The following is a 26,427-nucleotide window of genomic DNA, read 5'->3' as shown; positions in this document are numbered from 1 at the left end:
ATGTTCCATATTAATCAGGAGTTGGCATCAAAACAATGTTTCAGAGATGTAAATAAATTTTGGTTCTCTTTTTATGTGTGACATTAATTTATTAAAACATGAAAACAAAGATTATCCCATGAGGGTTTTAATGTGAGTGGAACTATATTATTATATATTGACTTAGTCTTGTGTGTGTCTATAAGAAAAATATTCATCCTGATATTGTTACATGGGAGGACATTTATCTCTTTTTGGTATAAGTAAATAAAGGATAAATAGAATGAGGAGTGTTTATATTTTTTGAAAAAGAAGTAAAGAAAGTCAATGTATCATTAAAAATAAATGTGAGCAAAAGAGAAAAACATTGGAATGGACACAATCAGGAAAACACTAGAATTATCAAATTAAATTTAAAATATTCAAAAATAAGTTACACAGAGTAGAAATTTATTGTTTGATAGAGAGTCCTTTTGGGAAATGATCATATTAATTCTTATTTGTTATGTTTATTCTACTGTAGTTAAAAAGATTTTTTTTTATTTCAAACCTAAAATATAACTAATTTCATATAGTGGACAATATCCTATCTTGTTCTTACATGCTACCACAAACTCAATATAAAAGTCATTAGGTGAGATAAAGTATATACTATGATCCTGAACAAATATTGAAAAAGTGTTTTCTAACTTACCATTAGCATTGAAATTACCATTACATTACCATTGAAATTTTATACAGAAAGAAGTGAAAAAATAATTGTTAAAAATTGCCTTTAAATGTAATTGGAAAAATAAAATATTCCCTTTTGATTTAATAAAGAAAGATAAAGTTTCTGTAGAATGATATCTAAATGTCCTGATTAAATAAATTAGAAATTAATTCTTCAAAATAAGGGAAATGGAAACATATTGAGTGCATTATCAAAGAAATAAGTTGTGAGAATAATCAACATAAACTATATGGAGATAACCAATGACTGACAGAAAGGAAAAGAATGACTTCAATAATCTAATGTGGTTTCTTTCAGATCAAGTTTTTGCAGTCTAATCTATTTCCTTTTATCCATTATTTTTGACTGGTAGATAGTTTAGGAGAATAGTATAATATATCTAGACAACTGAAATTTTGGGGAAAAAATTCTATCACAGTATTATTGTTGTTTAAGATGTAGACATGTGAGTTGAATTATATTCCTAAGTAGAAGTGGAACTACTTGAAAAATCAGATATCTGACAAAGTAATTGCAGATTAATGTCAATCTAGAAAGAAATCCCTAGAGGACTTGTCATTGGCCAAGTTCTATTTAATATTTTAGCAATTTATTAACTTAAAGACATAGGAGACATACTTATGTGTATATCATGTAGCTGAGGACAGTTAATATATTGTATGACAGAAACAAATTTCCAATGATCTCAAAAAAGCTAAAATGATAGTCTGAATTTAAGAAGAAATGTAAAGTAAAATAATTTACATTAGAGAAATAGTGCATTTTAAAGAGCACAAATTCAATTTCTTTTCCCTTGTGCAAAAATTCATCTTTCCTATACATATTTTCTTTCAACAAAACTTTATAGTTGTGAACCTCATAATACTAAAACAGATAACTAAAATTTTATCTTACTCAAAGGACTATGGACAAAAGATTAGAAAAAGTAGGTCATAGTTTATATCTGAAATGTATTTAATAGTGATAATATAAGTTCATAAATATTAGAAAGGATATAATTAGGAAATGTAGAAAAAAGAAGTGGATCAATTTTGATAACAATGGATAACATATGGATAAGTTGACCAATCCAACCTAGGAATTTTTTGTTTGTTTTACATTTTGCTTGTAACATAATTATAGTAGATTTGGGGAAAAAAGTAGATGATAACAAGAATGGGAGGGGAAATTCTTTCCTTATAATAAACCTGTCTGTTGTGTCCCTGAAAGCCTTAAAACAAAAGTTATTATTCTTTTTTTTTGCAAGTCAATGAGGTTAAGTCACTTGCCCAAGGTCACACAATTAGGTAATTACTAAGTGACTGAGGACTCAGGTCCTCCTGACTCTAGGGACAGTAATCTATCCACTGAGCCACCTAGCCATCCCTAATTTTATGGCGGGTACCCTAAGCAAAATTTCCATTAAGAATTTAACAGTTTTTTGGCTTCCCCCCATAGGGAAATGGCCAGGGCCGGTCCTGGAGCCCTAGGGCCATTGCTGCTAAGGAGCCCGAGCTAAAGAAGCTGGAGGGAGACCCTGGCGTCCAGCAGTAACTGGCTGTCCGGGGTGAACGTGGTGCTGGTGATGGCCTATGGGAGCTTGGTATTTGTGCTGCTGTTCATTTTTGTGAAGAGGCAGATCATGGGTTTTGCTATGAAGTCTTGAAGAGGTCCTCATGTCCCTGTGGGACACAATGCTCTCAAGGATCTGAAGGAAGAGACTGACATCCGACTATCCAAGGTCCAGGATGTAAAGTATGAACCCCAGCTTCTTGAAGAGAATGATGCCAGACTTTTGCAGCTGGAGACACCAGGAAATCAACATTGCTACAACTACTTGTAAAGAATGAAAGCCTTGGATGCCATTCGTGCCTCTGTGATACCATTCCATTCAGAAGGCCGGCATCCTCATTCTCTGATGGGCAAGAATTTCCGCTCCTATCTGCTGGAACTTCGAAACACAAGTACCCCCTTCAAGGGTGTCCGCAAAGCTCTCATTGATACCTTGCTAGATGGCTATGAAACAGCTCGATATGGAACTGGTGTCTTTGGCCAGACTGAATATCTACACTATCAGGAAGCACTGAGTGAACTAGCTGCTGCTGTCAAAGCTCGAGGTGGAAGTCCCCAGCAACAGCACCAGTCAGCAGCTAAGGATCTAACACAGTCTCCTGAAGTTTCCTCCCCAACAACTATCCAAGTCACTTATCTGCCCTGTAGCCAGAAGAGTAAAAGAGCTAAGCACTTCCTAGAGCTGAAGAGATTTAAGGATAACTACAACACCCTAGAGAGCACTCTCTGACTGAATTTGGGGATAGCCATAGTCAATATGGTTCTACTATGAGATTCCAGTCTTAGTACCCAGGGATTTCTCCAGGGCAGGAGACAGCAGTATTATCAGTATTATGCTCAGAATTTTTTGAAATGTGTTCCTGGAAATCCTTCCTTAGCTTATCCCTCTATCTGTTGTAGAACTTGAAGTTCCATGAGGCCCTCGGGAATCTCCCTCTCCAAAAGCATTTTTATGGAGTTGAATCCACATATTTTTCTTCTGTCTGTGTACTTCCTCCTTACCCATTTTATTATTGATCATAATTATTTTTTGACCTCTCCCAAAAGCAGATTTATTCTAAATAGATTAGTGGGGGTAGGAGAGGGGGCACTTATGTTGGAAGTGGAAACCATATCTTACCTACTTGGATGGGGCCTCTAGCCCATGGACATATTAAAGTCGTGGTGTGAAAAGGGTGGACAGGAGCTAGGGTGTTATACTTAAAACAAACCCTATTCAAATTTGTGTTGTATTTAGTGTACTGCCTTGCAATCAGGATGAGACTTAGAGGAACTGATATGATATAGCCACTAATTCCATATTCCCTTTCCCCTGCCTCCCCAAGAAGTCACTGTACTCGTCTTTCTTTATAAAATGGTTATTTAATAAAACAGCCGAAAAAATAAAAAAAAAAGAATTTAACAGAGGAGGCAGAGACAAGAGAGTAGGAATAAGGCAGACATTTGTCTGAGTTCTCCCCACAAACTTCTCCAAACCCTTTTAAATAATGACTTTAAACAAATTTTAGAGCAGCAGAACCCATAAAGAGATAGAGTGAAAAAATTCCATCCCATGACTATTTAGAAGGTTGACTATAAAGCTATGTTATTATAGGGTAAGAGAGGAGCCCAGTCCAATACAAGCTGTGTCAGTGCAGAGTGGGCCCCAGTAAACCAGGAGCAGCCTGGAGGAAACTGAATCAGTGGCAATAATAATAGTTTCAGAACTCCCAGCCCAAAGATACCAAAGAGGACTTAGAAGAGCAGCGGGAAATTTATGTTATATCAGGGCAGGAGATGAGCACATTCCTGACCCTGCCAGCACAAAATTGATCCTAGCAAACCAGGAACAGACCTTGGGATCCTCTAAATCTGCAGTGACAATATCTGCTTCCAGACTTCTAAACCCCCCAGACAGGAAGTTGGTAGAACAAGAGGTCAGAAGATTGCAGGTGTCTCTTTGCTAATGCTGAGTCAGGATTTTGTCAGTTTGACCATTCTTGGATCCTTTCAAAGTTCGGAGAAGTAGTTCCAGAATGAGGAAAAGCAGTACCACACTAAAGCCATACCTACCATAGAGGAACAAGGATCCTCCTCATAGTTCCAGGGCAGGCTAGGAGAGTAGTGAGCAAATCTCTCCTTAGATCATACCCCTTGGAAAAATTGAAAATTTGCATCTTTGATGCATCTCTGAAAACAACTGCACCCAACTTCTAAAGCTTTGGATAGTGCAATTTCTACTCTAAAAGCAGAGCGCTACTTTAAGAGTAAGTCAAGTAATACATTTGGGAAATGAACAAACAACAGAAAAAAAAAATCTGACCATAGAAAATTACTATGGTGCCAAGGAAAATCAAACCACACACTTAGAAGAAGATAACAAAATAAAGATCTGACTATATTCCCCCCCAAAATAAGACCATGTTTTATGTTAATTTTTGCTCCAAAAGTTGCATTAAGGCTTATTTCAAGGGGATGTCTGAAGAAAGGCAGTCATTCCTGCAGGAATCATTATTGATCTATTCTTCTTTCTGCAAGAATGTTCTTCCTGTTTTTGTATTGTGAGTGCGGGCTGAATCCCAAACTTGTAGATCTCTTTGGCCACCTCATAAAATAAGTGCCAACATTAAATCAACCCCATTCCTTTTAATTGCTTGTGTGCATCAGACTTTTTCAGCATAAATAAAATATATTCTTGAAACACATTTAATCTTATCTTTTCTTGTGCTTAGTGATTATTAGAAGTGGGGCTTGCTTTCCCTCCTGATGTTATCAAAGGTGAATATTGTTCATGTATTGTTTCTGTATTTCAATTGATCATTCAGCAATAAGTTTTGATTTTATCTATTAACCTTGGTGTTCTTCCAAAGGCAGCCACTTGTGTATTTACAAATACTTATTATAATTTATATTATCATTTATTTTAAGTATTAATACTAATAATAGTCAGAAGAAGATTGCAAGAGTCTTTCTTCCTATCACTGAGACAATATTCTGTTTTGCCCACACTCAGATATGAGTTGCTTTCTGGGGCTTCAGTCCCAGAAAGAGGAACAGAAACATCAAAGAGCTTTCTGTTCCAGCAGTGCAGTACCTTTCCTCATACTTTCAGGGCAGAAGGGAGTGCTTATTGTTATATACAGACCAGGAGAGTAGTTAATATCCTCTCCATATAGCCTAAGATCTTGTTAGAATTGCAATCCTGCAGGTTCCTAGAAGCATCTTTGAAAATAACTACAAAAGCTATCATAAACTTGGGACCCTGCTTCCTTCACCCTGGAAGCAGATTATCACCATAACAGTCATAAAAAATCAAGTCATAAGCCTCAGAAATGAGCAGACATATGAAGAAAAAACTGACCACAGGCAGCTACTACGATCATAAGTAAGATTGAAATACACAGTCAAAAGAAGAAAACAAAGTCAAAGCTTTTATATTCAAAGCCTCCAAGAAAAATATGAATTGGTCTCAGGAAATAGAAGAGATAAAAAAGATTTTGAAAATCAAGTAAGTGAGGTAGAGAAAAATTCTGGATAAGAAATGATTGATGAAGGAAAATCATGAAACCTTAATCAACAGCTTGGTGATAGGAATGCAAAAAAAAAAATACTCATGAAAATAGCATCTTAAAAACCAGACAATCAAATGGAAAAAGTATTCCACAAATCAATGAGTAAAATGCCTTAAAAAAGCAGAGTTATCCAAATGGAAAAGGAGATACAAAAGAAGAAAATAATTTTCCCTGAAGAAAATAATTCCTTAAAATATAAACTGATGCAAAGGGAAGTTGATGACTTTGTAACAAAACAAGAAACAATAAAACCAAAACAAAAGGATGAAAAACCTGGAAGAAAATGTGAAATATTGCATTGGAAAAACAACTGACCAGGAAAACAGATCCAGGAGAGATCATTTAAAAATTTTTAAACTGAAAGATGTGAGCAAAATAAAAATCCTGGATATCATTTTTCAAGAAATTATCAAGGAAAAATGTCCTGATACTATAGAAGCAGAAGATTAAGTGGAAATTGAAAGAATCCACTGATCATCTCCTGAAAAATATCCCAAAATTATAGTCAAATTTCATAGTTCCCACATCAAGGAGAAAATATTGCAAAAAAGGCAGAAAAAACACTTCAAATATCATGGAGCCACAGTCAGGATAGTACAAGAGTTAGCAGCTTCTACATTAAGGGATCATGGGTTAGGTGATATTCATGAAACCAAATGAACCCAAAAACTGAACGTATTCTTTCAGGGGAAAAGACGCATGTTCAAGGAAAGATAGAACTTTCAAACTTTCCAGATTAAACAACCAGAGCTGAATAGAAAATCTGATCATTAAATATAAGACTCAAGTGAAGCATTAAAACAAAAACAGGAAAGGCAAATCATAAGGATCATAAGGATGTTGATCTGCTTATATTCCTGAATGGGAAGGTGATGATAACTTTTATCAACTTTGTCATTTATTAGAGCTGTTTGAAGGATCAAATATAGATGAGGCACAGGTGAGAGTTGAATTTGAAGGGATAATATATTAAAAAGATGGAGTTACTGGGTGAGAGTAGAATGTACTGGGAGAAAGAGAAAGGGGAGGTAGAATGCAGTAAGATATTTCATATAAAAGAGGCAAGAAAATTCTTTTGCAGAGTAGTGGAAAATCAAGGAGAGGGTAAGGAGGTGAAGGGGGAGTGAGTCTTACTCTTATCAGATTTGGCATGGAAAGGGAAATACATACACACTCAATTGTGTCTAGAAATCTATGTTGCTCTAGGGGAAAATAGGAGAGGAAAGGGATGGGAGAAAAGGGGTGGGGAAGGATAGGTGACAGAAGAAAGGGAAGATTGTGGGTGGGAATAGTCAGATATAAAACACTTTTGTGGAGGGCCTGGGTGAAAGAAGAGAGAGAGAGAACAGAATAAATGGGCATGGGGAATAGGATGCAGGGAAAACAGTTACCAACAGCAACTGTAGGGGGGGAATATTGAAACATAATTCTCTGAAAAAGATTTCATTCTCAAACAAAGAGAATTGAGTCAAATTTATAAAAAATAAGTCATACCCTAATGGATAAATGCTCAAAACATATGAACAGTTTGTAGATGACATTTTCTTGTTTCTTTTTTAATATTTATTTATTCTCATTTTGTACAAATAATGTTTTTTATACATTAATAAAATATTCTTGTTTAAGAGTAAACAAAATGCACCCCAAAATATAGACTCACTTGAGCAATAAAGTAAAGGGGAGAGAAAAAAACTAAAATTAAAATTAAAAAAATAACAGTAATAAGTGTAGGTATGGCCAGGTGGCGCAGTGGACGGAGCCCCAGCCCTGGAGCTGATATCCAGCCCCCTACACCCAACAATCACCCAGCTATATGACATGCAAGCCACCCCAACCCCACTGCCTTGCATAAACCAAAAAAATAAAATGGACCCAAAATGAAATAAAATATTAATAATAGTAGGGGCGGCTGGGTGGGGGACAGAGCACTGGCCCCTGAGCCAGGAGCACCGGGGTCCAAATCAGGCCCCAAACACCCAATGATCACCCTGCTATGTGGCCCCAGGCAGGCCACCCAGCCCCATTTGCCCTGCACCCCCCCAAAAAAAAAAAATAATAATAATAATAATAATAAATGTACTTCAGTCTGTGTTCCAACACCACCAACTCTGTCATGGGTGGATCACATTCTTTTTTTTTTTGTAAGGCAAATGGGGTTAAGTAGCTTGCCCAAGGCCACACAGCTAGGTAATTATTAAGTGTCTGAGACCAGATTTGAATCCAGGTACTCCTGACTCCAAGGCCAGTGCTTTATCCACTATGCCACCTAGCCACCCCGGATCACATTCTTTATGATAAGTCTATCACAAAAGTTACTTCCATATTTTTCCACCATTGCCATTGCGGATCACAGCTCCCTCCTTTCCTATTTCTCCACTACCATGTACTATATTTTCTCTCTCCTTTCACTGATTCTGCTGTAGGGTAGCTGAGTGGTGTAGCAGACAGATCCCTGCATGGTATCAAGAAGCCCGAGGCCCCATACAACCCATTAGGCTCAGCATCTACCTGGCCCTATGGTCCCGGACAGGCTATCCAATCACAGCCCCTTGCAAGAAGTGAAAAAGAAAATGTGTTATATCTGACCACTCCCCCCCATGGTCTATCCTCTCCTCCTTCATTCATATCCCCACCCCTTCCCCCTGTCTCCCTTCTCTCCTTCTTACTACAGATGTTTCTACCCCATTCTGTAAATATGCTGTTTTCTCTCCTAGCCACCTCTGATGAGAGCGAAGATTCCCTCTTCCTCCTTGCCTTCCTCCCTTCTATATCATTGCAATAGCTCATTGTAATAAAGAAAAAGCATTATTATATGAAATATCTTGGCCTATTCCCCCTCTCCTTTTACTTTCTCCCATTACATTTCCCTTTGTTTCTATTGACTCAATTTTACACCATATTTTGTCTTCAAATTCAGCTTTCTCCTGTGCTTCATCTATAAAAGCTCCTTCTACCTGCTCTGTTAATTGAGAAGTTCATATGAGTATTATCAGTGTCATTTTTCTATACAGGAATGCATGAAGTTCATCATCATTAAGTCCCTCATATTTTCCCCTTCTCCAATCTCTATGTTTCACCTGAGTCCTGTATTTGAAGATCAAACCTTCTGATCAGCTCTGGCCATTCCAACAAGAACATTTGAAATTCCCCTGGTTTATTGAAAGTCCATCTTTTTCCCTAGAAGAGGACATTCAGTTTTGCTGGGTAGTTGATTCTCAGTTGCATTCTAAGCTCTTTTGCCTTCTGGTGTAATATATTCCAAGCCCTATGAGCTTTTAATGTAGTTGCTGCTAAGTCCTGTGAGATCCTGATTGCAACTCCATGGTATTTGAATTGTGTCCTGGCTGCTTGTAATATTTTCTCTTTGACTTGGGAGTTCTGGAACTTGGCTATAATATTTCTGGGAGTTGGTTTTTTGGGATTTCTTTCTCAGGGGGATCGGTGGATTCTCTCCATTTCTATTTTGCCCTCTGCATCTAGGATATCAGGGCAAATTTCCTGTAGTAATTCTTTGAAAATGATGTGAAGGCTCTTTTTTTGATCATGACTTTCAGGTATTCCAATAATTTTTGAATTATCTTTCCTAAGTCTGTTTTCCATATCAGTTGTTATTTCAGTGAGATTTTTGACATTTTCTTCTAATTTTTCTTTCTTTTGGTTTAGAAGTATTGTGCCCTGATTTCTCATAAATTCATCAATCTCCCTGAGTTCTATTCTTTATCTGAAGGATTTGTTTTCCACAGAGCTTTCTTATCTCTTTTTCCATCTGGCCAGTTCTGGTTTTTAAAGCATTCTTCTCCTCAATAACTTTTTGAACTGTTTTATCCATTTGTCCTAAGCTGGTTTTCAGCATTCTATTTTCTTCAGCATTTTTTTGGAGTTCTTTGACTTGGCTGCTGATTTCATTTTCATGATTTTCCTACATCTCTCTCATTTCTTTTCCCAATTTTTCTTCTAACTCCCTCATTTGATTTTCAAAGTCTTTTTTGAGCTCTGTCATAGCCTGAGCCCAATTTCTGTTTTTCTTAGAGTCTTCAGATGCAGGAGCTTGTGCTTCCTCATCTTCAGACTGAGTGTTTTGATCCTTCTTGGACTCACAGGTAACATATTTCTCAATGGTGTTCCTCTTGTTTCTCTACTTGCTCATTTTCCCAATCCAAGCCTGTTTTGGGGGTATCTTTTGGGACACTCACACAAGGATCTCAGTGTGTGAGGGTCTGTCCTCTCTCCTGGTCTGTGAATGACCATAAGCACCCCTCTCTGCCATGTGGCTGAGGTGGGGGGGCCCTGCTGTTCTATGGGGGCCTAGACTGAGATCAGGTTCTGAATGTGGTGAGAACCCCTGAGTCCTGTTAGATGAGGTTTTCAATGCTATTTAAATCATTTTTTAAAAACTCCTAACTTACTATTGATAGGAGATATGTAGATTGGAAAATACTACCTTATACCTATTGGATTGGCTAATAGGACAGAAAGAGAAAATGACAAATGTTGGAAGGGATGCAGGGAAAATGAGACATTAATGCATTGTTGGAAGAGCTGTGAAATGATTCATTCTGTAGAGTAAATTGGAAAGATGCCCAAAGGGATAAAAATCCTTGTCTACCCTGTGACCTAGCAGTATCACTACTAGATCTATATTCCTGAAGAGATGAAAAACAGGAAAAGGATCTCTATGTTTAAGGATATTTATGACATCTCTTTTTGGGTGACAAAGACCTGAAGATTGAGGGGATGATCATCAGTCGGGGGGAATGGCTGAAAAAATTATGATATGAGATTAAGATGAAGTACTCTTCTGTTATAATAAAGGATGAACAGGATGCTCTAAGCAAAAGAAACTTACATGAGCAAATGCAGTGGGAACATGTACTTTATACAAAGAAACAGCAATATTGCAGGATGATGAGCTGGGAATGACCTAGCTTTCTCAGCAATGGTGTGACCCAAGAGAACTCTGAAGAACTTATGATAAAGAATACTATCTATCCCAAAGACAGAATTGGTGTTACCTGAATACAAATTGAAGCCTACTTTTTTTTATACTTTATTTTTTCTTGAAGTTTCTTTTTTTGGGGGGTGAGGGGAAGTTATGCTTACTTTTATAAAATGACTATTGTGTTAATTTTTTCAATGACTCACATTTCTTTTGTTTTTAATTTTTTGTGTTTTGGGGACAATGGGTTTAAATGACTTGCCCAAGGTCACACAGTTAGGTAATCATTAAGTGTCTGAGGTTGGATTGGAACTCAGGCCTTCCTGAATCCAGGAGCTCTATCCTGTGCTCCATCCAATGAACCAGCCAGCTGCCCCTTGACTACACATTTTTAACCTAACTCAAATAACATGCTTTCTCAATTGAGGGGGTGTGGGGTTGGATGAAGGATGAGAATTCAGAATTCAAGTTATTAAAAGTGAATGTTGAAACTTGTTTTTCATATAATGGGAGGAAAATAAAAAAATACAAGAATATGAAGATAAAAAGAAAACTAGACTCCTGAAGAATAAAAAGGAGACAATTTAAAAATCAGAGTGGATGCTTAGAGAACAAATTCATCAAATATCTTCAATTTTGTTTGCTTGCTTGTTTGTGTACACCTGTTCTGTGATTTTGTTGATATTGCTCAAAGATGTGTCTTTATCACTAGGAGGTTCAATTATTTGCACAGAAAGCAATACAGCAAATGAGGCAGGGATTGAATCCAATTCTTTTTGTCTTTGAGGCTAACTTTCTACCTATTCTATCACTGGATAGTTAGTATTGCCTCTCAGATTTATTTTTTTTACAGACAAGTGTAGGGAATGGAAAAATAATACAATACTTGGGGTGGTACTGTAATGTTAGGGTCAGAAGTTCAAAGAGCAAAAAGAAATGGGACTGGCAAAATAATCTAAGGATCACATGACCATTTTACAGTAAACATCAGATAATTTGAGGGAATAAAGAGGATCATGAGTGAATAATGCTGAGTCATAGTTTTGGGAGTGAAGACATTCAAAAAACTTGAACTTAGAGCAATCAGCTTAGTAGGGACTTAAGCGAGTAGCCCAGGTAAAAGATTATAAGGAGAAAAAAGTAGAATATTAAAAATTATAGTTATCAGAAAATGGAAAAGAATGATTCTGTAAAGATCTGGTTTTCCTGTCCCTGAAGGTCATCAAACAAAAGTTTTATAACCACTTTTTCATGATGCTAAGGTTTGCTTTCTTTTTTGCCAAATGGAAGCTGGATATGACAGTTTTTCAGATTCCATCCAAAACTGAGATGCTATGAATCTGGGTGAGAAAAAGTTCTCCCAAGTCCATTGTTATATTAGAACATGTGGATCCTACAGTTATGATCTCTACAACATAAGAATGCCCTATGATATTCTCAAAGCAGAACAGAAGAAACAGAAGCAAGCTTTCCCAGGAGGTAAGACTAGTGCACAATCACAATTGACCTAAAAATACTTTGAGACACAAGCTGAACACTTTAAGGCAGTGTATTATTATAATAAGCTAGAATTTTTTATATGACTTTGAAAGAAAAGAAAATATTTTGAGATGAATTAAGTCTTCTAAATTAGTCCTTAAAATTATATATATATATATATATATATATATATATATATATATATATATATATATATAAATGTGTGTGTGTTTAACCTAATAATACATTGAAAGAATATTGAAAAATGCCCCAAATAAATCTCACTTATTAAATTGGAAAACTTGATTTTTTTTCAAATTTCCACTGTGCTTCAAAGAATACATTAAAAGTACCAGAATAATTATATTATATCAAACATGAATAAAGTGTAAACTCAGAAATATCATGAGGCTTTGATTGATTTTTCTCTAAATTACTCTATTTTGCAACTCTAAAAATTATATTTGAAGACCTAAATTTGTATTTTTTAAAAAGCTTTTTCTCCAGAATGCTCTCGTGATTGCAGAAGAGAAAACAATACAACAAACCTTTCTTAGTGCTACTGACCTAGTGCAGCAGTTTTAAGATTTGGTAGCTGATTATTGTTATTGCTTTTGGGGGGGGTTTTCTCAGCAGAAATAAAGGAGTAGTTTGCCAATTTCTATATCTGGCTCATTTTATAGATTATAAAATTGAGACAAATAGGGTTAAGTGACTTGTCCTAGAATCACATAGGCAGTAAGTGTCTGAGGCTTGATTTAAATATAGCAATGAATTTTTCCACTGTCATTTTCTTGCTTCTAAGGTTATTATCATTATTATTTTAAAAATAAATCTGGTGCAAAAATATGAAAGCATGTTACCTACATATCAAAATAAGAAGCCTATATTATATAGCATTTAAAAATATTTTAGCAATATGTATTTCTTTAGTGTAGTGCCAATTATTTCTCACATAAAACAAGTTTTATACACTTCTCATAAGTTATAGGCCATGTCTTTATTATATCTTCCGCTCAGAATAATTTCAAAAGTTAAGTAATACAACTTTCAATAAAATCCTGTGTGAATGCTTCATCATGATATGAAACGGATCCTGATATTTTCAAAACTTGTAATGCTAAAGCAAAAACTGAGAAGTCATACCACACTAAAAGTTTTGAATATGGAAATAGTGTTAAATTGGGTCTATAAAACATCAATCTAATTCAGTGCAGATAAGCTTATCACCAGAACATTGTTTTTATTTTTGGTCAAGTCATTTCTGTATTGTATATCATTAGAAAGAACAACCACATAAATAAATTAGCAAAAATCAAGCACATTTGAAGGTAATTGGAAAGCTAGAAGGTATAGCAATAGTATGCTGCACCTGGAGTCAGCAAGACCTGAGTTCAAATCTCAGACACTTATTAAAATATATTATTAAGCCTTTCCTAGATCTCTAGTGAGGATAGAGACACTATATTCTGAGGGCACTTATTCCTTGTTTGAATATCTCTAATTAAAATTTTTATTATACAATTGTAATACTCAGATAGGTATTTCTTTATTCTCTTCATTTTGATACTATTTTTGATAGTGATGACAAGATTGTTTATGATCCAGTATATATTATTACCTTTTCAAGGTAGAATGGTCAGTCCTTCTGAAGGATACTATAAATATGGTCCCTACTAATTTATTTTTTAACCAGCAAAATATGCTTTAATTGCATTTTGTAAACAAGTGCCTTCTTTTACTTGGATTGTTCAAGTTGAATTACTGAAATCATCTACCTTATATCAGATCTACAATAAATTGTAGGATAAAAAAGCATCAAATTTCAACATACACGACTTAAATTTGATTCTCAGTGCAGTCAATGAGTGCCAGTGTTTCTAATTAGTTCTAGATTTTCTCATAAACAAGAGGATATTAAACCAGATGATTTCTATGATCTCTCAATCCTCTGATCACATAAATAAATAAGTTTAATACACAAATGCTTGTTGAATTGAAAATACAGATATTACATATTGACCTATTTGAAAAAGAAATGAATATGATACATAAAAGTATCATCTTTTGAATTGTAAAATTTTGCTTTAGACTTTTGAGGAGAGACAGGTTAAAAGGAGAGAGAAAGAGAATAGAATAAACAAAGGGTGGAGGGAATATGATGGATGGAAATACACTTAAGAATTGTAAACATGAAAAAAATTGAAGCAAGTTTCTCTGATAAAGTTCTCATTTCTCAAATATAAAGAACTAAGTCAAGTTTATAAAATTAATAGTCATTCTTCAATTTATGCATGATCAAAAGTTATGATCAGTTTTCAGCTGAGGGCATCAATATTATTAAAAACTACATTTTAAAAATGTTTTAACTCACTATAGATTGAAGAAATGCAAATTAAAGCAATTTTGAGGTACTACTTTATACCTATTAGATTGAATAATAGAAGGGATATCGGGAAAATGAGACATTAATGCACATTAAAGTTATGAACTGATTCAAACATTCTGTAGAGTAATTTGGAATAATATCCAAAGGGCTAAAACAAATGCCAACCCTCTGATCTAGCAATGCCCACTACTACATCTGTATTCTGAAAGAGTTGAGAAACAAAAAAGAAAAGACCTTTATTTACAAGGATAGTTATAGCATCTCTTTTGTGATAGCAGAGAAATGGAATTAAGGTGATATCCATTAATTGGGGAATGGCTAAACAAATTGTGGTATGTGATTATGATGAAATGTTATTCTGTATAAGAAACAATGAGCAGTATTCCCTCAGAAAAACTTGGAAAGACTTAATTAACTGATGCAAAGTGAAATGTACTGTGAACAGAGAAATAGCAATATTGTTGAGTGATAAGCAATAAATGACAGCAATACGGTGACATAAGACAATTCTGAAGAACTTATGATAAAGACTGGAATCCAGGAGCAGCTAGGTGGCATAGTGGATAAAGCACCGGCCTTGGAGTCAGGAGTACCTGGGTTCAAATCCGGTCTCAGACACTTAATAATTACCTAGCTGTGTGGCCTTGGGCAAGCCACTTAACCCCATTTGCCTTGCAAAAACCTAAAAAAAAACGGAATCCATACCCAGAGAAAGAACTAATAGTGTTTGAATGCAGATTGAAGCATATTTTCTTACTTGATTTTCTTGAAATGTCTTTTATTTGGGGGGGGGTCTATGTTTTCATTTATAGCAGGACTTTTATAGAAATGTTTCCCCTAGCTACACATTTATAACCTATATCAAATTGCTTGTTTTCTCACTGATGGGAAGTAGAACAGGAAGAAGAGGGAGAATTTGGGCCTCAAAATTTTAAAAGTGAATGTTAAATGCTGTTTTTACATGTAACTGGGGGGAAATAAAAATAAATAAATTTTCAAAATATAATATAAAATTTTGTTTTATTCAGGATAAATCACAGGAAAATTATTTCATAAAACTTGATGGCATTCCTTTCCTCCCACCCCCCAAAATAATTTATATTTAGATAATGATGGCATTCCTTCCCTTTCTCCACTACTCCTGCCCCTGCAATGGTTTAAGTATCATATAATTATGAGCAATTCGCTCACCTAAGTTCTTTAAATCAATAAATAGTTAATCAATTGCATTTCCTCAATATAGCATGGAGTAATCAAATTCAGAAATAAAATAAAAATTGTTTTTTTAGAGAGGATACTCCTTGATTAGTAACTGTTCTTATATTCAAGGAGGAACAAAATGACATGACTATATTGGGGCCAAGCCAACACAATGTTGAAAGTCTCTACTGCATGTCAGACCATAAGTAGTGCATATGAACATTTGGAATCTAAATATTTCTAAAGTAATGCATTTCACATTTCTTTTAAGTTACTGCAATTCTGCTTTGTTTATAGAGCATAGCATCTTCTTTGATGTAGGCATGCCATACTGGGTAGTCCTGTACCAGTGTCTCCCATGTGTCATAATCAATTCCAAAGTTCTGCAGAGACCTTGAGAGTATCTTTGTAACACTTCTTCTGACCTCAGTGAAAGAATTTGTCTTGCGCAGTGTCAAAATAAAATAATCTTTAAAGAAAACAAGTATCTGGCATTAAGACAACATGCCTAGCCCAATAGAGTTAAACTCTCTGAAGTAGAGTTGAAATGCTTGGCAGTGTACTTTGAGAAAGAATTTCAATGTCTGGTACCTCATCTTATCTTTTTTATGACAATTCAAATGGACCTAATTTAATTTCCTATAATAGTATACTGTCCAGGTTTCACAATGAGGTCAGTCCAAAGGTTTTAAAGTTCTTCAATTTGGTAGTCAAATACTTCTTTTCTCCCAGACTTTCATGGTTCCTAAAGTTAGCTCAGACAATATGTGTTCATCTTTAAAAAAAGTACATTGCCAAGGTGTGAATTTATCTTCAACATTCAAAATTTCTCCATTTTCTACAACTGATGGTTCTGGGTATGTTTATACAGTGTTGTTTGTCAAAGAATCTTTGTTTTCTTTATGTTAATTGTCAGATCAAAATTAGCCCAACTTGCAGAGAACTGGTTCATACTCTGTTGTATATCAGCTTCTGAGGCTGTGAACAAACCATCTCATACCAAGTCTAACTCCACTTTATTCTCACCTTATAGAATTTTCAAGTAAGATAACTTACCATCACTATAGTAGTTGACCTCATTGCCATTTTCATTTTCTTTGAAGACAACTGACAACATCACTGAAAACATCATGTTAAAAAGCAAAGGAGTGAGCACATTACTGTTTCACTCTACTGGTTATTGGTAAAACACAAGGGCTTCCTTCAGCATCCAGAACCCATGAAAGCATGCCACTATGAAATTGATATATAAGACCAATGAACTTCCACAAGCAACCAAATATTGCCATGATCTTTTATATGACTGATAGTATCCAAGCCCTTGCTCAGAACAATATCCTTCAATTTTCCTCCTAATGTCAAGCTCAGATGAAGCCTATTAAGGAACATTCTTGCAAGCATCTTGCTGTTTTTATTTCCAACTCTATTCCTTCCATGGACTGCAACGTCTGATAGCATTTATTTACTCTGCTGTTAAAGTAACTCAAAATTAGGGACTTCATGCATTGATGAGGAAATCCTGCAGATCTTTATCAAATTTTACTTTGACTCCATCAAAGTTTTTCATGGTGGGAGCAAACACAGATGTTGGTATTGTGACACTTTCCTGCAAGTGTCTTTAACATTGTTCACCCATATTAGGAGTCATATAAACTTGTTTAGAAAATTTGCTTTAATTGCAGTTCCTCTGCCATCTTCATAGTACTCCCCATTTCTGTGGTCACTTCCGAAAAATGGGTATTCAGCTTAAGCTTTGGCTAATTAGACTTCATTTGCCAGCTTTGTTTCACTTAGGAATGCTATTTGGATGTGAGTTCTCTCAAAACAAGAACTGTTTGTCTTTCAGGTTTATTAGATTTCTTGTTGTTCATAAGGTTGCTATGCCAATGGTGAATGAAATTATCTTTGCAGAAGTTTTTGTTTCAATTGCAGAGAAAGATCCTTGCCTGCTGTATTAAGCAGTCCAAAGTTAAGTAGCAGATAATTTTAGGGCATCTTTTTAGCCCTTTCCTCACTCCAAGAGATGAACAATGTGATCCTTAAAAAAGGTAACAAAGTGGAAATCAATTCTAAAAATATATTGAGAAGCCTCACACAAGAGTAACTGGACTTCCCTAAACACTTATATATGCCTTTAGATGTATATTTTTAAAATAATATGTCTTTTGAAATACCTTTTTGATTGGAGAAATATGACTTATAAATACCCAAATGAGTTTTGTGAAAGTAACTTTGTAAGCAATATAACAACCACAAACACAAACACAAAATAAATATAACTAAAAGATGCCATAATAGGAGACAAATCTCAAGTTAGAAACCTTTCTACTTGTGTTTGTAGGCAAAAGGAGTCATATATTTTACTACACACTCAATTAAAATTTTTCTGATTTTTTAATTTTATTTTTCTTTATTATATTCTTTATTATAAGTTCATCAGAGAAATTGCTTCAATATTTCTCCCACAGTTGCTATTTTTAGTTGTATTTCCCTCCATCCTATTCTCCCCCATTCTCATTGATTCTGTGTTCTCTCTCTCTCTCTCTCTCTCTCTCTCACTCTCTCTCTCTCTCTCTCTCTCTCTCTCTCTCTCTCTCTCTCCTTTCACACTGTCCCTCCTCAAAAATGTGTTATATCTGACTACCCACTCACAAGATCCTCCCTCTCTTCTATCTTCTACACCATACCTCCCTCCCCCTGCCCCCTTTCACCCATCCCTTTCCTCTCCTATTTTCCTCTGGGGCAAGATAGGTTTGTGTACCCAGTTGAGTGTATAAGTTATTTCCTCTCTGAGTCACTTTTGATGAGAACAAAGGCCCATTTCCTCTCCCTTATCTTCTCCCCTCTTTCACTTCATTGCAAAATCTTGCCTCTTTTATGTGGAATAACTTGGCCCATTCTACCTCTCCTTTCCTTCTTCCTTCTTCCCAGTGTATTCCTTTCTTCCCCATTTACTCCATCTTTTAAATGTCTTATTCCTTCAAATTCAGGTCCCTATGGAGCCTTGTCTACAAATGCTTCTTCTAATTGACCCAATAAATAAGGTTTATATGAGTTATCACTATCACCTTTCATTGGGGAATATCAGCAGTTCAACATCATTAAATCCCTGATAATTTTCCCTTACCATCCACTCTCTCCATATTTCACTTGAGTCCTATACTTGAAGATAAAGTTTCTGTTCAATTCTGGTCATTTCAAGAGGAAAATTTGAAAATTTCCCTATTCCATGGAATGTCCATCTTTTCCCCTGAAAGAGTATGTTTAGTTTTTCTGGGTAGTTGTTTCTTGGTTGCAATTCAAGCTCTTTTAGCTTCTGAAATATCACATTTCAAGCTATATGAGCCCTTAATATAGAAAATGAAAAATATTGTGTTATCCTGACTGTAGCTCCGTGATATTTGAGTTGTCTGCTTGTAATATTTTTTTCTGACTTCTTGTAATATTTTCATCCAGATTTAGGAGCTCTGAAATGTGTCTGTAATTTTCCTGGCAATTTTCATTTTGAGATATCGTTTAGGATTGGTAGATTATTTCAATTTATATTTTACTCTCTGCTTCTAGGATATCAGGGCATTTTTTCTGGAGAATTTCTTGAAAAATGAAGTCTAGGCTCTTTTTTTAAGTTAAAGCTTTCAAATATTCCAATAATTTTTAAATTATCGCTTCTAGATCTCTTTTCCAGGTCAGTTGTTTTTCCAATTAGATATTTCACATTTTCTTCTAGTTTTTGATACTTTTGGATATTTTTTTTATTGTTTCTTGATTTCTCACAAAGTTATCCACTTATCTTATTAGCTCCATTCTACATTTGAAGGAATTACTTTCTTTAGAGAGCTTGTATCTCTTTTTCAATCTGGCCAATTTTGATTTTTAAGGCATTCTTCTCCTTATTGACCTTCTGTACTGCTTTTTCCATTTGACCCAAACTAACTTTTAAGATGTTATTTTTTTTTCAGTATTTTTGTAATTCCTTCACCAAGCTGCTGACTTGGTTTTCACAATTTTCCTGCATCACTATCATTTCTCTTCCCTATTTTTCCTCTACCTCCCTTACTTGATTTTCAAAGTCTTTTTTAAGGTCTTTCAGAATTTGAGAACAATTCTTATTTTTCTTGGAGGCTTTGGATACAGAAGCTTTGACTTTGTTTTCTTCTGAGTGTGTATTTTGATCCTCCATTAGACCAAAGTAATTGTCCATGGTCAGATTTTTTTTCCTTCAATTATTTGCACATTTCCCCAACCCATGACTTGATTTTATCTCTTTGTTAAGGTGGGTCATTGCCCCCAGGGTGTAAGGTGCACTGTCCCAAGCTTTTGAAGGTTTTTTAGCTTTTTTCAGTGATACTTTCCAGGAATTTGAATTCCTCTAAGTCTTATGGGAGGCTATGACTGCTCTCCTGGCCTATACTCTGGTTTGTGGATAACCATAAGCAATCCTTTCTGCCCTGGAATTGTGAGTAGGGTCCCTGTTCCACTATGGCAATAAAGCTGCTTTCCCTGAGACTGAGGCCCAGACTGTGAATGGCTCTGTTTATGGGCAAAGCCACAGAGTCCTGCCTCAGGGAACACAAAGAGACCTCTTCATTTTCCTGATTCCCTTTCCATCTCTGAACTGAGAGCTCTGGAAGCAACTGCCTGGTGATTCCCTGTTGGGTGGCTCCCAAGGATTTCTCCTGGGCCCTGGGTTCCAGGCTCATTCTGGTGCAGTAGAGTTTCCCTGATAAATTTCCCAAATGTCCTTGTCAATCACAGGGTAAAGAGGTCTGGAAACCACCACTGCTATCATGGACCCAGGCACTTCTAGACTCCCAGGGTCCCATGGGTTGTTCCTGTTTGGCTGGAGTTGTTTTGCTTGCATGCTGCACATGCCTTCTAAGCTCTGCATAACAGACCTTTCCCACAGGTCTTCTAAGTTGTCTTGGGCTGGAAAATTACTTCATTCAGACTTTTTGTGGGTTCTGCCAATCTAGAATTTGGTTAGGGTAATTATTTAAAGGAATTTGGGGTGGTCTGGGGGGAGAACTTATGTCTTTACTTTCAACTTGATTCTGCCCCTCTCAATTATATTTTTAAGTTTTATTTTACTAGAATCAATTCCTTATCCTCACAGAAATTAGTAATTCTGAGAAGTCTTGAAAAACTAGGGTTAATAGAGAAAGGGTTTCAACTCTACTGAACTATTTTTGAATATCTCCTTCAAACATTTAAATTTTTCTTTGATTTTCTTTATAAGGTGACTACTACCTTATAGAAACTCATATAAGTAGCCTGCTAAAATGATATCATATATTTTATGGAAGAAAAATGCAGGAAAACTTTTACAAGCCTTTCTTTTCACATATTTCATTCTTATGGGGCTATTTCTCACTTTTATATGTATAAGCTTCCAGAAAATGGACTTAGTAATTATTCCTTTGGAAGCCACTTGCTCAGTGTTGATAATATGTAGAAATAGAATGTTAAAAACTACCTATGGTTTCTGTTCTTAAAACTAGGTCTTTTATTTATTTTTTATAAGTAAGAGAATGAAGATGAAAAAGAAAAAAAGAATGATCTGCATTAATTTTATAAGTTCCCTGACACAACTTATAAATTGCAACTTGTTTTTCTTTAGGTTAATCTAAGCAATATTTATTAATCTTATTTTTTCTTTTAAATATAACTTCCAGAAAATAAAATGATTTTAGTTATTACATTGAACTTTTTGATGGAAACCACTTATCATGGATTTCATTTTATTATACATATTGATTCATGTGCAATAATATAAGCATAATTATGGATGAACTAAAATGATATCTTTAATTGTACATTTTGATTTGTAAAATGTAATATAATAAATTGTGTGTTTTGTATCCTTGTTGAATTGCATTTGTTCTCTTTTTAAATCAAAGGATATATATATATATATATATATATATATATATATTTATATATATAAAAGAAATTGAAAATGAACCAAAAAGAAGGAGAGCTATAATAATTGCAATGAATTTATTATTTTTTATTTAAAAGTGAGTGGTACGTAATAAGATTCAAAATTTCACATGCTTCCTGTTTTGTTCATTTTTTAAATACAAAAATGTTCATTTTTGCTTTAGAGTTTATGAATCTGAGATCTTTTTTTCGGAACTCAAGAACTGAATTGAAATATTTATGTTCAAATTAAAATATATTTAGACAAAAGTCAAGTAACTTATACATTGCAGTGTCCTAATATGATTTCTATGCATTTTATTATTTTTTTCAGCCAAAGAAAATTCTTCTCTCCTCTGACCTCACTTCTCCTTCCCCAATGAAGCAAAACCAACCACTATTACAAAAATATATATAGTCAAAGAAAACAACTTTTCAGTGAGAGGAATTCACTACAATGAAAATCTGTATATATCAACTTAATGGAAGTGATGAATAGTATCAACTTTATCTGGGAAATCATCTTCTTCAATTCATATGACACTATAAGCTTTGCAATGAAGGGAATACAAGAAGTCTAAAAAGGAGATTGCTCTCTGAGGTTTAGTAAATTCTTCAGATGACTTTAAGGAACTCAGAAAAGTCTTATTGATTTTGTCAGATTTATATCATGCCACTGACATACATCTTTCTTTTTGATGATGATGTAAGAAAATCAGATTATGAGTTTTCCTGCAGATGGCAGAATAAGAGAAAATAAGAATAGCAAAATCTATAACTACACCAAGAGAGATTTAAAAACAATATCAGACCAAGGAACAAACAAACCCATCGAGAAATTACAATAAAACATTTTGCCATCCAAGCCAGCATAAAGAGATATTCAGAAGCCTTTGGACACAAATAAGCCAGTATAGTTAGAAAAACAAATAGAGGGTCACATTTATAGTGATTTGGATTTTACTTTCCTAGTTTAATTCTCCATGCAGTCTTTCCCCGTATAGGAACTGAGGACACACAGCCTGCAAATACACCACCACAATAGACTCCCTAAGCACAGGTGTTTGGAAGTAAATTATTCTAGACCATACTTGTCCCTACCTGAGCTGCTGATCCCCATTGCTGGACATGTTTTGGCAATCCTAGAAGAAAGTGATCATAAGTCAGACTCCCAATAATATTGATCAATGCTAAATAAAGTCTCACAACACAACTGTCTAATTCAGGAAGTAAGACTAGAAAAATGAGTAAACATGAAAAAAACATCAACATACTATTATATAACAGAGCCAAGGTTCTGCTATAATTTTTGGAAGAAATGAACGGAGCATTTTAAAATTATATAAACTAAATCAGAACTATGAAGAAGAGCAAAGGAGGAAAAAGAGATTTCTAGACAAGGAAAATAAACGTGTTGTATAGAATGTACAAGTTCTTATTTATATAGAAGATATATAGAAATTACATCTAAGACAGAAATCAATGACCATTAAATAACAAGAATTATTTGAAAAAAAGGGATACTTTAAAACAATCAGACTATATGATATATGATCTTATAAAAGTAGCTGCTCTGAATGTCAGGACAAAGAGAGAAAAATAGAAGACTGTTAAGATCAAAATTATGTATCATCAAACATAACTTAAATATAATATTTTAAGAAATCACAAATTTAAAAATGTATAAAAGCAATAAAAGTAAAAGGGCAAAGAAAAAATATGATTTATGAAAATCACATGTAATTTGAAAACTCCCAAGTCAAATAAAGAGCTCCCAGGTCAATGATAAAGCAAAAACAAAAACAAAAAAAAGATGCTCTAGGCAATCAGAAACAGGTCAAGTACCAAGAAACCAGAATGATGATCACACATGTCTTGGAAACTATTCTTATATAAAGAAGAGGAAAATTTGGGTTAAATATGTGTTAAAACCTAAAGGCTTACAAGAAAGAATTACTCACTTATCAAAGATGAGTATAATTTTAAAAGAAATAAATGAAACTTTAATGAAAGAGGACCTCCAGGTATTTTTGATTATGAGAAAAAAACTGAGTAGATATTTCGAATTGAAAAGATAGAATCGAAAAGAAATATAGAAAGATAAAAACATTTTAGAAAGTGAAAAGAATTAAATATTTACAAAATATTTATAGTATTAGGAGAGAAAAGAAACAAACATCCCCTTAGAAATCAAATGTCTTCAAAGGCTATAGGATTAAATAAGATAGAGGGTCTTCTAATAGTTTTGTTCATCTTTTTTTTTTTTTTTTTTTTTTTAAGGTTTTTGCAAGGCAATGGAGTTAAGTGGCTTGCCCAAGGCCACACGATTAGGTAATTATTAAGTGTCTGAGACCGGATATGAACCCAGGTACTCCTGACTCTAGGGCTGGTGCTTTATCCACTGTGCCACCTAGTGGCCCAGTTTTGTTAATCTTAATGATCATTAGAGTAAATAAGAAAAAAAGTAGAATAAAGGAGTTCACTAAGGTAAAAGAGGGGAGAAAACAATTGAAATTTCCCATTTCACAAACTCTGGGGACAAAGGAAGAAAGGTATATAAACAAAGAGAAAGGGATAGAGAGAATGACCAAATGTGAATCTCATTTTCATCTGAACCAAAGAGGACTTCATTATACATACCAGCACACTCACACACATACGATAGAATTTCAAGCAAAAATACATTAAATTAAATCTATGTAAGAAAGGAAAAAGAGAGAAAAGAGGAGTTAACATGTGTAGACATAGGCAGTAGTCATAAACAAAACAAATTCAATTTTTGGAAAATGAAATATGAAGGAGAGAATAAAAAGGAGAGCAACTTTAAAAAATTGTGACCAAGGGATGAGTATAGAAAAATTAAGAATAGCAAAAAAAGAAACAAATTTTTCACTTGTGTTGAGAACATTCTTCCTTAAATACATTATATACTTTATATACCTTCCTTATATACCTACCTGTTTTCCTTATATATATCTTCGTTAAATCTTATATATTTTCCCTCCTCTTCATTATAAAGAAGAAGTGAGGGAAAATAAAAGAAAAAATAGAAGAAAATTAGTTAAGAAAATAAAATTGAGGGGCGGCTAGGTGGCGCAGTGAATAGAGACCGGCCTTGGAGTCAGGAGTACCTGGGTTCAAATCCGACCTCAGACACTTAATAATTACCTAGCTGTGCGGCCTCGAGCAAGCCACTTAACCCCATTGCCTTGAAAAATCTAAAATAACAAACAAACAAATAAATAAATAAAGTTGATTTGAATTATGAACAACCTAAACACCTTTGCCAACAATTTCATAAACATTTGAATGTGACAAGAATAAAAAGAGAAATTTAATAGATATAGAAAATTGTTAGAGAAATAAGTGAATTTAGAATTGAATGGATGCCTAATGAATAAAACAGATAATAAATTCACTGACGCATTCAAACAAGGAATGAGGAAAATGGTTACACTTTGATCAAAAGTATCAATAAAATTAATGGCAAAAACTATGAAGGAAGAAGGGCAGCAGAGGCCCATTTCCCTAAAATAAAAATATCCTTACTCAAAGAAAAACTGTTTATGAAGGTCATCTAGAAGAGTACTCTTTAATTCTTTTGTCACTTCTTCACTGTTCTATGATTCAGCAAACCTATCTGGGTCACTCAAAGAAAAGACTAATTGTTAGATACAGAGAAATGGAGAAGCAAATGAATAGACATATCATTCGAATTCAGGATTTCACTAGTAAAAGTACATGAAAGATATCACTCTAAGTGCTTTTCATATGAAATAAAAATCAACTAATCAGGGTGTCAAGCAACAAAGTAATAGATACAATACTTTGAAATAATGAGAAAATATGCATTTTAATTTGGATCTTATATTTTCTACTTTTTAAAAACATCTCAGAACTGAGTTTAATCTACAACCAAAAGAGTCTTAACTGGAAAATTCTTACAAAACTATTCAAAAATCTGGAATTTTTCAACAATGAGGCTCCTCATAAGCACTTAGAGTTTTAGAATGTGATACTATAAATTTGATCACTTCTGTAATAAGATAAAATGACAGGAAATTGTATATGTGAAATTTCCTAATTCTGTACTTTTTTATGAACTAAGTCCTTATTTTTTTGAGTTCCATTTCATCAATTCTTTTGAAGTCTGTAACAGCCATAAATGTCTCCAGAGTTCCACAGAGTTGTTCAATACTTTCACATTTGTAAAATAATGGACTGGACTAGATGACCTCTAAATTTCCTTCCGGCTCTAAAATTCTATGATTTTTTCCTGAAATAAGAATATATTCAATACATTCATTTAAAGTGTCAGAAATGTAAGAGAAATCTAATAATAGGATAATTTACTTAGTATCCAATACCTCTGATCTAAGAAGGAAAAACATTTTCTAAATACTTTTTTGCAATTAGTTTTCACAAATTAATAAATAGAAAAATATAGGAGAATAAATTCACATAAAAGTATACAAGTTTACTTATCAGACAGGAATGTAAATGCTTTTAAATGTTAAATTGATGGGAAAGAAGCATTAGATAAGCTTCAAACCATCCAGTGTTATGTACACAATGCATACACGTGCACACACACACACACACACACACACGTATGATGTCACAAAAGTCTTAGTTAAATTTTATCTCAGGCAAAGGAGGCGGTTGTGACTGTGGGGTTATTGGCAAGATG

The 26,427-nt window shown here is 34.3% G+C and overlaps 1 pseudogene; it reads left to right on the top strand.

Moving 5' to 3' along the window:
* The first annotated feature begins 2,202 nt into the window (after nt 1-2,202).
* Nucleotides 2,203-3,081, top strand: LOC141499961 (protein C1orf43 homolog pseudogene; annotated as a pseudogene).
* Nucleotides 3,082-26,427: the final 23,346 nt, after the last annotated feature.

This window comes from Macrotis lagotis, chromosome X (genome assembly GCF_037893015.1).
Source record: "Macrotis lagotis isolate mMagLag1 chromosome X, bilby.v1.9.chrom.fasta, whole genome shotgun sequence".
Classification (NCBI taxonomy): Eukaryota; Metazoa; Chordata; class Mammalia; order Peramelemorphia; family Peramelidae; genus Macrotis; species Macrotis lagotis.
This window is presented reverse-complemented; position numbering and strand designations above follow the sequence as displayed.